The sequence below is a fragment of the Parasteatoda tepidariorum genome, chromosome 7, assembly GCF_043381705.1.
Source record: "Parasteatoda tepidariorum isolate YZ-2023 chromosome 7, CAS_Ptep_4.0, whole genome shotgun sequence".
In the NCBI taxonomy this organism is placed as follows: Eukaryota; Metazoa; Arthropoda; class Arachnida; order Araneae; family Theridiidae; genus Parasteatoda; species Parasteatoda tepidariorum.
In genome coordinates this window covers 57,933,301-57,943,838 of record NC_092210.1, presented here as the reverse complement: position 1 = coordinate 57,943,838, position 10,538 = coordinate 57,933,301, and the positions used below count along the sequence as shown (strand labels likewise).

Below are 10,538 nucleotides of genomic sequence, written 5' to 3'. Positions count from 1 at the left end.
AAAATCAAACAAATGTAGAGTATGAGATTTCTTTGGTTCATTGAATAGAATTCATACAGCACCATTATTCTTGCTTAATGCATTTTTTAGGTTTTAACTACCTTACTATAATAGAGAAATATAATTAGAATATATTTCTTTGCAATATAATTAAAAGAAAAATATTCGAAAACTTTAATTCGTTGATTTGAATTGATAATATGTTTGATTCTAAAGTTGGCAATACGAAAAAGGAGTAATACTAACATAACTTCGCTTTCTAAGAGGAAGAAAAATAACATGCAACATGAATTTGAAGAAAATACTTGATTGTTAGATATCACATAGCTCTGAACAATACAGCTACCCCGTGGTTGGACTGCACAGACATCAAAAAATATAGAATCTACCAAAAAGCATTCCTACAAGGGGAGGAGACAAGATTCTGGATTGCATATTGAATCCAAACACCAGGTAAAAATTTGCATTTTTTTAATGGCATATGAATTTCAAATAAGATAAAAAGGCATAGTAAAATTATGAAAAGAATGATTAAAAAATGGATTTAACGGACTATTCGAAAAATAAATCAAAACTGGTGCACCGGAAAAAATATTTTTTGCAAGGTCCATTTATAAAAACACCACTTAAGAATTTTTTTTTAAATCTTGTGCCTTTAGTTTTAGTTATTTTAGTAGGTATTCAAATCGTTAATAGGTTAAAGTATTAAATTTGGTATTCAAATATTGTCTCAGTAACTTGGTCAAGAGAGTGCTGGTACTTTTGTACCCCTTAATAACCACGAAAGCATGCCACGTTAGTCCGACGGCAAAGTAATTCGAATCCATGTTCTGTCTACCAATGAGGATGTTTTACGTCAGAATTAGTATCAACTATCCACAGCTGGGATTCGAAACTGGACACCTCAATGTGAGGTGAATGTTATTTAAAATATTTTAGTGCTCAACGTTCATGAAAAGTAGAACTAAAATTATCAATTTGTGAACCCTCTCCCTGGAATTATTTATTGGGTGTGCCACTGCTCGAAAGCCTATTTTGCAAACTTTAGGATTGAGTAAGCTTTGTGTGTACTCTATGTAAATGTAGAATTCAAAGCGAAAATTCAATAATGTGAAAAATTAAAAACAAGCTTTCAAATTTTAACGAAGCTACTTTAACTATAATTTCATTTTTAAGGTCACAAACTCTTAACTTTTTTGTAACTTGCTGAACTAACTAAAACTTTTATAATTTCAAAATTTTCCTAAACTAATTTCGGGTTTTATTCAAAAATGTACTTAGTTCCTTTGCCAAAATTTTTTTAACAAGACCAAATCTAAGCAAAAAAAATAACAGTTTAGCACACTGTTGTGATGGTATGATGGCATGAATTGTGATGGCATGACGTACCCAGCATATCCAACCCAACAAATTTTCAGGTACTTGTTATTTGTAATAGTTTCAATGCTGTATGAAAAAGCGCAAACAATTGTCGCTTAGCTTTACGGCAATGAGACTATTTTTTAACAAAATTGATCACATTAATCATTCATTCAAAATTTGTATCATAGAGATTTCATTCAAAGTTATATCCATAATTATTATCCATCCAAAATTATTTAGTTACAGAACGAGTTGGGAGGGGGAATAAAAACTTTTTTTCAAAAAATTTGTTAGCTTCACTAAATTCGCGCAATTTAGCTTTCTTTCATTTAAATGATAATGACACTAAGTTTATTTGTAGAAATCTTTATAAAAACTGTTTTAAATATCGAAAGAGATGTCCTGGATGTCACTCAACAATTCTCAATTTCAGTTAGAAATTCTCTGAAAATGGATCAGTCACAAATTGACTCAGATTTGTTCTTTAAATAATGCTAAAATAAAATGGAGGTAGGTAATTTGGTAAAGTGGACGGATTGGCAATCAAAAGTCGATCTTAATTACCAGTTAAATATGTCATATGAATGCAAAGACTAATCTTAACTTTTTAACGTAAATACTCATTTGCTTGCTTCTGCTGTCTTTTAGTTTTTCAACAGAGCTATTAAGAAAAGTAATGTTTTTTCTCTAAAAGTATTTATTATTTTTATTTGTGTACTATTTTAATTTAAATAAATTCATAACAGTTAAAAGCTGTTTCGTTTTGGCGAGAAAAAAAACTTTTAATGAAAATGCATAGACTTGCTATAAATTAATTGATAACACGTCCTGCAGTGGCCTGATCGTTAAATTACGGCTCCCAGGAGAACATCGAAGTCAAACATTACTGGCTGTGGTCAGTGTGCTGGTGGGAACTACTTGGATCAGTCTACGAAGAGACCGAGGGAGTACGGTATCGGTCCTCCCTCAACTGTTACACCGTAAAGTGCTCGACTTCACAAGCAGGTCGTCGGGTTACCAAAGCGGGGCTGTCATCACCTCTACAAGGGATCAAAATTGTGATGGCATGTCTTCGGATCATCCTCAGGGATATTTCCCAGACCATCACCAATTTCCCACTGTGCAGCTCTAGTGAGACGTAAATAAAACTGCAATTGATAACATAGAGATTATTAATAATAACGAATAAGTGCGCAGTTAGTTTTCATCAAAAGTGCAAATTTGCTTCGTTATCCAGCAAAAGTGCCATATTTGTTTAAAATTATAGGATATGTACTTAATATTTTCATAATTTCCTCATGCTACTCATTTTCTTAAATCTGAGAAATACATTAAAACTTAAAAGATCAGAAAGAGCGAGCATGTAAGGGATAAAAATTAAATCCACTCTCACTTGGGAAAACTGATTTTATACCTACATATTGTCTTGATTTTTGACTGCATATATTTTAAATCTCGAAATAGTTGAAATTATACTCATTAAAAAAGGTGGACCAGATGTTCACCGGAGGCAGTAGTAGTTTATATAATCCTTTTAAGCATTAATAGTATGATATAAAAGTACAGTAAAAATTTGTTGCAATTAATGCTTATTAAAGAATTTAAAAGGCGAAAAACGGAGAAAAACTGTATGAATAATCTATGAAAAAAGCAAAACTGGCCACAGGTTTGGCAGCAGTACGAGTACAAATAAAATTAAAATTAAATAATTTTATTATATTTTCATTGAGACTAGATATAAAAAAAAGAAGAAGAAACAATATGAGCCATATTTTAAATTCTTCGGTTTTGTTCTATGCGTGCTATCTTCTTAACAGTTTCAACACATCAAAAGCTAGCCTTTGTCTCACCTTCTTCTCTAAAATTGAACAGACTGCAAATTCCCTTCATACTTGTTTATTTAACTTTAAAAAATAATAATCAATTGCAATCAATAACAATTCTCTTTTTGTGTTTACAGACATCAAAACAAATAAAAAATAATAATCAATATTGAATGTTGATAAATAAGTCGCTGGAAACGCTGCTATAATATCGAAAAACTTTGTGTAAAGGACGAGTTATCACGTCTCTAGCACGGAGTGAATATTCTTAGATGACGAGTTATCTCGTCATTAGCTATGAAAGAGGTAAAGGACGTCTGGCCACGATCCCGCAACCTACTCTATGACTTCTCTCTCGCCCTTTCAGTCCACTGCGCCTGGAAATTAGAAGATTTATACTATTTGCTGGCATACTCCATTTCGATATGAAGTTGGTTATATTTCAAGTTAGCACAAGTATGCTTGTAAACACTGGGTTTCTTCGGTGTCTTTTGCGCAACAATATAACTACAACTCTCACTGATCGTAGTTTGAAACAGTATCTTGATAGGCACAACATGAAATTTAGATATTTTCATTATTTCAGAAATCTGACAGAAATGTTGTGTAATAGCAAAGCTAAATTAAGAGACCTCTGAAGCCGGGATAGCCTGGTCGGTAGGGCACTGGGCCCATGTCCGAAAGTTAGTGAGTTCGATCCCCGCCGGCCGAAGACTCCCCTTGTAGTAAAGTGACTGATGCACGTTAAATCTGTCGAGTCGCAAAAGTCCTCTATGTTCCTGTAACAAATCAATACCTCTGGAGGTACTGGATTGGAGATCGATCGTTCTCTGATGCAGGTCAAAATTACGATCTGTGGATGAATGGATGCATGAATGGGTCAGCCCTATAAACGGGTGCGACGTATGGTGTGACAGAAGTCGAATTCTTGGCCATAGAGGGCGCCACTGGAAAACAAGAAAAGCACACTCTGCCTAAAATTTGCTCGATTTCTCCAAGCAGGCTTGCCCGTGTGGCAAGTGACATTGGAAACAACAACAGGAGACCTCCTGCGGTCTAAAGGAAATGACTGTTTGACATCATTCCGAAACGTCAAAGTATCTGGTTCAAATCCCATAGTACGCCAGGATATTGTTGGTATCACCTGCTCTTCAATCTGACAAAGGTTTATGAGACCTTCCTGACTGAGTGATGCTACCGTTCCGTCAAACACTCTATAGCGTGGAGGTAGTGGATTCAAATCTCCTCATAATCCTGAATTTATCTTTTATGATATAATTTCGAAACTTATGATATTTGCTCTTTATCTTGACAAGAGTTTATAAACCGTACTTTGAACATACAAGTCGGCACATGAGTAACAATAAATAAAGACTTGAAAACCGATCAAGCTCCCAAGCCTGCTAATTTATGAACGGATAAATAAAGAACCGGAGTCTATTTATTTATTAGACACAGTGTATTTTAAAATGCAGTGCGATAATGACGGAGCGAATCGTAACAACTTTCGAATTAAATCCATTGGTTTACTGGAATTACATATATTTGCAGGCTTGAGTGCTCAATTTAGGCTTATTAACCTTTTGTCAAATGGAAGGACATATAGCACAATACAGTTGTTGTAGCTCATTTACATCGCACTAGAGCTGCACAACGGGCTATTGGCGACGGTCTGAGAAATATCCCTGAGGATGATCCGAAGACATGCCATCACAATTTTGATCCACGGCAGAGGGGAAGGCACCCCCGCTTCGGTAGCCCGACGACCTGCACGCGAAGTCTAGCACTTTACGGTAGAACAGTTTAACGAGGACCAATACTGCACATCCTCGGTCCCTGCGCAGACTAATCCAAGTGGTCACCCACCCCCACACTGACAGCAGCCAGTAATGCTTGACTTCTGTGATCTGCTGGGAGCCGTGCCTTAACGATCAGTCCACTGTGGGACAGCACAATACAGTGAAGGATAGCTCGAAGATACATCCAGGGTAACAGCGGGATTTGAACCCGCTACCTTCACGCTTTGCACAACTTAAATCCATTCTTTTGAGAAACAATAAAGGGTCCCCCAGTAGGGAGGTCTCATCCTCCAAACGCTCTGCATAGAGATGGTGAATGCGAAAACCATGATTATATCTTCGTTACATCCCTCTCTACCTAGTGCTATATGATGTCTAAATAAAGTCACATGCGTACATACGCATGTGTAAAACAAGCAAAACTTTGAATGTTAGAAACTTTTATGAATGGCAGCAGATTTATGTTTCTTTCATAAACACTAACATGGTTTAACACATTCATAAACACAACTTTCATAATCATATTCCTTTGAGATGTTTTAAATTTTTGACCATTACTGAATTATAAACCGGAAGAAAATAAGGTAAAAAAAATTAGTACTAATAGTTATTTACTTGTAACTGCCTTTATAAATTTTATATCATTATTCTTAAATTATTGAGAGTTTAATTTTAATAAATGGAGAAAAAATTTAAAACCATTTGATGTAGAGTGAAAAAAAATTATTTAATCATTCTAAGTAACGTATCTTGATCTTTTTAATTCTTTTTTTTTCTTTTCAATTTCGGAAACAAAATTAATAACTGTTGTAATAAAATAATATGACTAATTCAATGTCTAGTGATAAATGTATCATTTGCTGATTGATTTTGTATCCTCAAGTTATAGTTTATAGTGTAGGGTACAGCCAATAGCTTTTGCTGTTCGCCACGTTGCTTTAACGAAACCCAGCATTTCTTTAGGTATGTGATGTTGACTGCTGCACGTTACAAATTTTTTCATTTTGGATTTATTTATAACATTGCATTCTTTACTTCGCAATTAGAGCAATTTTACATATGCTCTAATTTTTGTCGGTAGATTATGCGCTTGTTTAATAGAGTTCAATGACTTTAATTTACTTTAAGGGTATATAATATTTTCTAAATGTGACTTTATGATCTTAACTTTTTGTTAACGACTTTATTAACAGAAATAATATGGAACGAATGTAGAGATATAAATAGAACAACTTCATTTTAAAACACGTTTTAAATGTTTCTACGAGAAATATAAAATAAAACATTATTTTCCCTGTCTTAAACTGATTCTCATTCTCTCCATGCTTTATTCAAAAAAAAAAAAAATTGGTAATTAATTTAGATATTTTATTTAGATATTAGTTTAGAAATATACAGTCAACTCAAACATTAATTTTAATGTATTAAATTTAGCATTTGTTTAGGTATAAAATGAGTGACCCAATTTGAAACTGATAACGTTACGTTATGTATCATTTATTCTGTCTATAATTCTGTCAATCAAATTATCAATTATTGAAATTATTTGAATTTTGATCTCACAATATAAGTGTTATTTTTGATTGCTCTGTAAAAAGTTTTTTTTAATTATTTTTTTCGATGGATGCGATAAAGGTTACATTTTTAATCCACTACATCTCGTGAATTGTCAGATTTTTCAGAGTTTTTCTATCACTAATATGGGAGACGTGTGAAACTGACTCTATGGAAAAGCATACAATTCCGTCATCCAAGTTAACAGTTGATTAATTTAGCAAACTAATCAAATTCAGATAGTTCCGTTAACATGAGAACGCCACTTTTCTAGCTTTTTTGTCTTGGGCCATTCTGAACTTTTTTTCCACTATCTCTTTATTTAAAAAAAAAAATTTAAAAAAACACTTATTTTAAAAATTTCTATCACTTTTTTAAAAAATATCCTGTAAGAATCGTTGCCGATAGATGGCGCCTTCCCTCGAAAAAAAATACACTTTTAGAAGAGAAAACTGAACTATCTCACTTCCATCTTGGATTCTCGTAGGACAGACATGAATGTCTGGTAGTTTGGTCGGCTGTATTTTATAGTACATTATTTAGTGTTATTGTTCTATGCTGCTTAAAAATACTTAATAAAAAAGTTGCAGCTGAAGATTTGTTTCTTATATTATTATAAGTTAAGTCATCAACGTCATGAACAACGAAAGTTAGGGAAACACATACTTATCCCAATCAAATAAATACCCACTTTCCATTCACATCGCAAGAATCAAAAGTTTTAAACTTAAGATTCGCAAAAGTGAAATGTAAATTTCTTACAGCGAGTGATCAAATTAATCATACAAGTATTTTAATAACCCACGGTTCACAAAAGTAAAATATAAATGCTTAATTGTTTTTGTGTATGTCTCTAGTAGTATGAAGGAGTTTTTAAAAAAATCGTTTTGTGAGAACCGTGATAAACCGTATAAACATCGAAATTAAGCAAACGTTAAAACAATTCTTCTTGCCAAATGAATAAAATAAACACAGAAACTGCGAACTTCGATTGTTAATTGACATCTTAAGTTTCGAAAACGTTTTAAGACTTTTACGCAAGATCTTATGGAAATTTTTGATTAGACGGGCACAATTGAATTCACTTGTATATTTTTATTTTGTTTCATTTAATTTCTTTTTATTTTATTTAATTTTTATCAGCGTTAAATAAATTAAAATAAAAAATAAAATGTTGGAGGTCTACTGGTTGGCGAAGGTTTGGCGATTTTTCGCTTATGCCCGGCTAACAGAAAAGGTTACGTTTTTTATTTTAAAGAAAAACGTTACTTCCTTAACCTAGTTCCATACAATCCATTTGATTTCTCACCACTAATGCTAAAACGATAGAGGAAAACACGCATTTCAATTACAAATATCTTAGTTGTGAGCAGATTTTATTATTTAATTATAGCTGAATGTAATCCTGTAATAATCGTTCTCTTAAAAGAAACTTTTTTATGTTTCCACAAAGAACAATCGAAAGAAACTTTCTCAAGTTATCGTCAATATATGAAATGGCAGCATTCGATAGAATGCTGAGTCATTGTTCGAACGTCTGTCGTCTTGAGGCAAACTATGACATATAAAATTCATTATAAACCCAGTTATTGTAAAGAATTCCTTTAGGTTTTTATTAAATCATTCTTCAGAATGCTCAGGCAATCTCTATAACGTTAATCATTTCATGCTTTTAAAATCGATTTTACTTATTCAATACAATGGCTAGGTATTCTATGATATGCAAAAAATAATGCATTTACAGTGATATTTTTAATAAAGGAATTTAGAAGGTAGATCTTCATTATTTGGTAAATTTATCAGGTATTAAAAAGCTATGACTGAATCACTGATCCAAGTATTTTTTTAAACTTAATATTTTGAAAAAAGTGATATTAATTAATTAGGGCAATGAACAGCTCATATTTTCAATTATATTCCACTTAAATTGACTATAAATCTATCTGTTGTATTTGACTAAATGCATATGTGTGTCATGTCTATTTTAGGAAAAGTTAAAAGTAACAGAAATTCTACATGGAGTTGCGTGAAGACTGTTCTCCTAACAGTTCTGGAGTCCACGAGCAATCAGAAGTGGATGCCTGTCCGAAAAGATCACGATGTATCAACGAGCGTGTGACCATCAGTCTGAAAGATAATAAACAAAATTCTAATGAAGAAGCAAATCTAAGTAATAATCAGTGCTGTTCAGAGAAAATCACTAAAATTTTAGCTACTGTAGAATTGAATCAATAAATTGAGTCAACGAATCATCCGACCATACTCTACATATAAACTTATGCATGTTAACTTGTTGTTTTTTTTCTTTCAGATATGTTGAATAAGAGACAAAGTATGTAAAAAAATATATTATGAACTTTTTAAGCTAAATCTATTTATTTGAAACTGTACATTAAAAACTAAATATGCAGAAACAAAATATCTCATATTAAGTAACACTTTTAAACAAAATTGGTGAGAATTGTATTTAGTTACTTTAAAGCATTATTTTCAATAGTAATTTTGTTTTCTTTGAAAGAAAAAAAAATTCTTTTATCGAAAAAAAAATGTTAAATAAAAAGTTGGCACTTTGCTTCTATTAGTAATTCAACAAATCACATTTATTTATTAAAGCTAGTGTCTCCTAAAATAATTTATCTGTGTAGGAGCATCGCTTTACGTTATAATGTATCCACGAAATTTGTAAACGAGATTTGCAGTTGGAGTTTAAATTGTAACCGAAAAATTATTGTGGTTTTAATACTGGAAAGGAAGAAAAAAAACAATATACAATAGTAGTGTTTTATTTGTTAATTTATTAACTCTAGTATCTCCTATGATATTTTATCTGTGTGAGCTTCTATTTGAATTATTACTTATTTACTCAATTTCTAAACTACATTTATTGATGAAATATAAATTGTCTTTCTTAAAAATATTAAAACCACAAGGGCTGGGATAGCCTGGGTGGTAGGGCACTGGGCCCGTGTCCAAGAGGTCGTGGGTTCGATCCCTGCCAGCCGAAAACCGTAGTAATTGGTGGCTGATGCACGTTAAATCTGTCGAGTCTCAAAGTCCTCCATGTTCCCATAACAAATCAATACCTCTGGGGGTACTGATAATAACTGAAATAAAATACTACTTCTGAATATTAAGCTATTTTTTATTTCTATAAAGTGTTAAAACCACGATACATTTTTTTGTATTCAATTTATAATCCAACAATAAATCTGGCTTACAAACTGCGTGAACAAATTATAAATTAAGTCGAAGCTCCTATAATTATTAAATGTACGAGGCACGGAATCATTGAAATTCAATAAGGAACTCCAAGAGGGAAAAAAAGGCGATTCAACTGCTAAATTGTTTGCACAATAATGAAAATAAGCAACTAGCAATCCTTCTCTCTAGAGTGTCTCAAACCTGCTTTATTCGGTTCATATCTGATGGGGAACATGAAGGGTTAATCAATTTCAAGGATATTTTCATCGTCAAGAAAATTGTCCGGCATCCGAACACGATCTGTTCTCGATATTAACTAATGAATATTAGATCAATTCTCAGAAATAGATAAATTCTCAGCTTCGTCTTCAAAACCGACCTATTATCACAAATCGCATCAATTTCACAATTGGCTTAATTCCTAAGGAATTGAAACTTCTAAATATACCTTTTGCCAAATTTGATTCTAAAGATTTGTTTTGTCCCCTAAAAATAATATTTTTATGATTTCAACTTTCTCCCATAATTAAAATGTCCTAAAACAATGATTATGTTGATGTGTATTTGATTAACAGAAATAACTTTCGATCAATTGATCAGATATTCAAGGACTCAAGCTTAAAGTTCAAGAAGCAATTTATTTTAGTCTTTCATTTATTTAAAAGTATTTATTATATTTATTATTTTCTGGAAAATATCAACTATTAACTTCATTAACATCCGAAATATTCTTCGGAACCGATATTATTACTAATTTAATTTTTATCGTTTACTTCTAAATTATTATCCATTTATTAGC

The 10,538-nt window shown here is 32.1% G+C and overlaps 1 long non-coding RNA gene across 1 annotated transcript; it reads left to right on the top strand.

Moving 5' to 3' along the window:
- The first annotated feature begins 5,302 nt into the window (after nucleotides 1-5,302).
- Nucleotides 5,303-8,817, top strand: LOC107450628 (uncharacterized). Its single transcript, XR_001584966.3, has 2 exons — nucleotides 5,303-5,568; nucleotides 8,527-8,817. It is a non-coding gene; the product is annotated as an uncharacterized lncRNA (long non-coding RNA).
- The last annotated feature ends 1,721 nt before the right edge of the window (nucleotides 8,818-10,538 follow it).